The sequence below is a fragment of the Amblyraja radiata genome, chromosome X, assembly GCF_010909765.2.
Source record: "Amblyraja radiata isolate CabotCenter1 chromosome X, sAmbRad1.1.pri, whole genome shotgun sequence".
Classification (NCBI taxonomy): Eukaryota; Metazoa; Chordata; class Chondrichthyes; order Rajiformes; family Rajidae; genus Amblyraja; species Amblyraja radiata.
The window spans coordinates 1,125,059-1,130,247 of record NC_045999.1 but is presented as its reverse complement, the minus strand read 5'-3'; positions in this window follow the sequence as shown (position 1 = coordinate 1,130,247).

Sequence of the window (5,189 nt, the reverse complement as noted above, 5' to 3'; positions counted from 1 at the left end):
CTTGAAATTGGCCTGATGAAAGGGATTACTGTTCTGGGTGGCACAAACATGCCTGTAAACATTCGGCTTACCCATCTCCTCTGGAACCTGGGATTTGGCTTTACACACCGCGCCGCATCTGCGCCTGTTTTCCCCGCGTTGATTAAGTCTGTAATTAAGGATCGTAATTGAACGCAAACGCACGATAAACAGGAACGGGAGAAGGTTTACACCGCCAGTCAACATCAGATATGGCCAATAGCAGGCAGCAACCAAAATGAGGTCAATCAATTCCTCCTGATTTGACCGAAGATTAGATCCTTCCAGGGAACAGTTTAGAGTTTTTGTTGTTGTTGGAAGATTATCTGCTGCCGTTTGTTTCCCTGATCTATCAACAACATATCTTCGGTGGTTTTCATAACCATCATTTAACTGAAATCAGCTTGACCACTCACAGCTAAATTAGAATCCAGAGCGAAGATCTAACTAAAGGCATTATCCTTAAGGGCCTGTCCAACTTTCACAAGGTAATTCACAAATTCTCCCGAGTTTTCCCCTGATCCAAACTCGCAGAATGTTCGTAACGAGTCTGTAGAAGGCCATGGGAATTTGTAGATATATCATATAATATAACCATGTAACAATTACAGCTCGGAAACAGGCCATCACGGCCCTACAAGTCCGTGCCGAACAATTATTCTCCCCTAGTCCCATCTACCAGCACTCAGACCATAACCCTCCATTCCTTTCCCGTCCATATACTTATCCAATTTATTTTTAAATGATAAAATCGAACCTGCCTCCACCACTTCCACTGGAAGCTCATTCCACACAGCCACCACTCTCTGAGTAAAGAAGTTCCTCCTCATGTTACCCCTAAACTTCTGTCCCTTAATTCTCAAGTCATGTCCTCTTGTTTGAATCTTCCCTACTCTCAATGGGAAAAGTTTGTCCACGTCAACTCTGTCTATCCCTCTCATCATTTTAAAGACCTCTATTAAGTCCCCCCTTAACCTTCTGCGCTCCAGAGAATAAAGACCTAACTTGTTCAACCTTTCTCTGTAACTTAGTTGCTGAAACCCAGGCAACATTCTAGTAAATCTCCTCTATCGTAGCGGCTCGTTATGCCAGCTGTAGGTACTCGTGGCATCAGGTAAGTCGGGACGTTTATCCAACCCAACGAAAAATGTCCACGAGTAAAAAAATAGTCGGGATGAAAGAAATTGCGACTTTTTACTCATAGTTAGTTCCTGGCTCGGCAGCTGGACAGAGAAAAAAAGGTGAGTGAATAAAAAAGCTACAGTCAATATCAGTATGTGACCTCTGTCACTCCAGTTCGTGATCATTTTCCTGGAAGGTCGTAGGAGTTCGTAGATCACCAAAATCTTGATTTTTTTTTTTAGGTCTTTTAAACTCGGCAGAGATTTTGGATTAAGTGATGAAAGTGGGACAGGCCCTTTAAAGAATCACAATCCAACTGGCTTTCTGCTCACTTTTTGAATACCATCTTCATTTAGATTTCCCCTTCCTCAGCCCTCGTGTTGTCTCCTCCTCCTTTTTCCTTTCTTCTCCTCGCCACCCCCCATCAGTCTGAAGAAGGGTTTCGGCCCGAACCGTTGCCTATTTCCTTCGCTCCATAGATGCTGCTGCACCCGCTGAGTTTCTCCAGCATTTTTGTCTACCTTTCATTTCGATTATGTTGGGTCTAACATCCCCAGTATAGGACACCATTCATTATTGTTCAAGGGGCAACATGGAACTGAGTGGTCCTTTCAGCCCCTCAAGCCTATCCCACTTTGTGTCTATCTTTGGTGTAAACCAGCATCTAGGCCAGATCTTACCAGATTCTGAAATTCAGAAACACTACTAACAGATATTTTCAGATACATTAGAAACCTTCTTAATGCTTATTTTGTAAGGCTGGAACTTGTCAGAGATCATGGCTGCCTCTGACAAATTCCTGCCTTTGCAACACATTTCTCCATTTCTCTTTAGCTATCAAAGATAATTCAATTTTAAATACAAAATAAGCATTAAGAAGGTTTCAAATGTATCTGAGAATATCTATCAGGAGCTGTGTTTCTGAATTTCACCCCTGATAGACCTGGCCTAGATGCTGGTTTACACCAGAGATATACACAAAGTAACTCAGCGGGACAGGCAGCATCTCTGGAGAAAAGGAATAGGTGACGTTTCGGGTCGAGACCCTTCTTCAGACCTTTGACCCGAAACGTCACCCATTCCTTCTCTCCGGAGGTGCTGCCTGTCCCGCTGAGTTACTCCAGCATTTTGTGTCTATCTTCGGTGCAAACCAGCGTCTGCAGTTCCTTCCTACACAAATAACAGGTTGATGCATCTGAAGGGATGGTGTTGTTTTTTAAGCCAGAGTATTGATAAATAAATAAATGTCTGGACATGCAAACGTCGCAGTTTCACTTTATTTCCACTGGGTGGTAGGCTTGTTCCACAATGATCCAACATGTGGCAAAGGCTATGGAACCTCACCCTGCTTCATCTCTAAGCTGTTCAAAAGGGAAGCTCTAAGCTCCCTCGTTCAATCACAGTGCCCAGCAACGCCCCTCTCGCTCGTCCTCTCAGTTGTCTCCATTCCTTTGAATCACTTCCCCCTGGAAGGCGACTCCGGAGTCAAAGCTGCCAGAGCCAGACATAAAAACAGTTTTTATCCACGAGTTGTTGCTCTAATCTGTAGCCTTCCTTTGATCTTGTATTTTGTTAGTTCACATACTTGATCAATGGTGTTTTATCATTAATGTTTTATTATTATTAATGTTTAGTGTTTTCTGAGTCATTCGTAACTGTCACTGTATGTCATGTTGTTACTTGTGGGCGGAGCACCAAGGCAAATTCCTTGTATGTGAATACTTGGCCAACAAACTTACTTATTTACTTACTTCCCTCCACTCCAACAGTGATACTCTTCCCCTTTCATTGGTTTCAATGAATCAGTGGGAATCAAGAAGCCAAGAATATTGGTTTAAGGTAAAAGGGAAAAGATTTAATAGGAACCTGAGGGGCAGCTTTTTCACCTAGTGGGTGTATGGACTGAGCTGCCAGAGGAGTTAGTCGAGGCAGGTACTATAATAACATTTAAAAGACTCTTGGACAGATACATGGACAGGAAAGATTTAGAGGGATGTGGGCCAGACGCGGGCGGGTGGGACGTGTGTAGATGGGGCATCTTGCTTGGCCTGGACAATTTGGCCACCTATTGATTGACAAAAATACTTCTCAATTAAAAATCAAGCTGCATTGACCAACACAATGTTTCTATCACTATACCCCCTCTTCTGTTTTGATTTTGTGACCAATCAAGTTCTAATTTAATAAACTTATAACTAAAATGTATAAAATGAACACATGTTAAAAATTAAACATATTATTAAAATGGTATATTTAGATTGTGTGCAGTTTTGGTCTCCTAAGTTGAGGAGGGACATTCTTGTTATTGAGGGAGTGCAGCGTAGGTTCACCAGGTTAATTCCCGGAATGACGGGACTGATATATGATGAGAGAATGGGGCGACTGGGCTTGTATTCACTGTAAATTAGAAGGTTGCGAGGGGATCTTACAGAAACATATAAAATTCTTAAGGGATTGGACTGTCTTGATGCAGGAAAAATGTTCCTCATGTTGGGGGAGTCCAGAACCAGGGGTCACACCATTTAAGAATAAGGGGTAGGCCATTTAGGACTGAGATGAGGAAAAACATTTTCACCCAGAGAGTTGTGAATCTGTGGAATTCTCTGCCACAGAAGGCAGTGGAGGCCGATTCACTGGATGTTTTCAAGAGAGAGTTATCTTTAGCTCTTAGGGCTAACAGAATCAAGGGGTATGGGGGAAAAGCAGGAACGGGGTACTGATTTTGGATGGTCAGCTATGATCATATTGAATGGTGGTGCTGGCTCAAAGGGCTGAATGGCCTACTCCTGCACCTATGTTTCTATGGTAAAAGAGGAGAGACCCCTGACTGGCCACGCAGGTTTCCTATGTTCTTAGGCAACACCGCATGCTTTTTACATCAGCTAATTTCTGAAGGATCTTTCTTGTTAAAATAAAATGGCCTTAGATACAAGTAGTACATCAAACTCTGTTCCCAGTGACAGTATCCTTACCTTTGTTCCGAGATTAAGACAGTAAAAGTTATTTTAAACGGAATATCAATGGACTGTTGCGCTGAAAAGAGAATTCCAATTTGTCCATTAAATTGTAAATTGTCCATTTAAAAAGTGAAAAGTTCAAATGCAAGCAGCATTACCAAGACATTAACAAAGTCCCTCTGACTTCTGAAACTGGAGACCTGCTCCGATATAAATAGCATCTTCAGCCACAGATGGGCTGTGAACCCCGACACTCAACATGTAACAAACACTCCATTAGATCAGTACAGTGCTGCTTAACCAATGCATTGAATTGCCGCCCAAGCAGTTGACCGATTCTACCTCTGGAGAGCAATCTGGTAAATAGCCTGCATCAAAGAAGTGTGGGGATGCAGTTTTTGTTTTAGAGATACAGCACGGAAACAAGCTCTTCAGCCCGCCGAGCCCACGCTGACCAACGATCCCCGCACATTAACACCAGCCTACACACACTAGGGACAATTTACACATACACCAAGCCAATGAACATACAAACCTGTACGTCTTTGGAGTGTGGGAGGAAACCGCAGATCTCAGAGAAAACCCACGTGGGCCACGGGGAGAACGTGCAAACTCCGTAGAGACAGCACCCATGGTCAGGATCAAACCCGGGTCTCTGGCGCTGTGAAGCAGCTACTCTACCGCTGGGCCACCGTGCTGCACAAACCTTCTCCACATCTAAATCATTCTGTGACAATTCAGATCCGTACCCTGCATGTAAAAACATAGTCACACAGCATCAAGACAGGCCCTTCGGCCCAACTTGCTCATGCTGACAAAGATGCCCAATCTACACTAGCCATACCTGCCTGCGTTTGGCCCATCTCCCTCTAACCCTATCCTATTTATGAACCTGTCCAATTGCCTTTTAAATGTTCCAACAGTACCTGCATCAACTTCCTCCTCTGGCAACTCTCTACATATAGCCACCTCATATAGCTGTGTGAAAAATCTGCCCCTCGGGTTCCTATTAAATCTTTCCCCCTTCACATTAAACCTTTGTCCCCTGGCTGCAGATTCCACTACTCTGAGTAAAAAGACCCTTTTCATCTA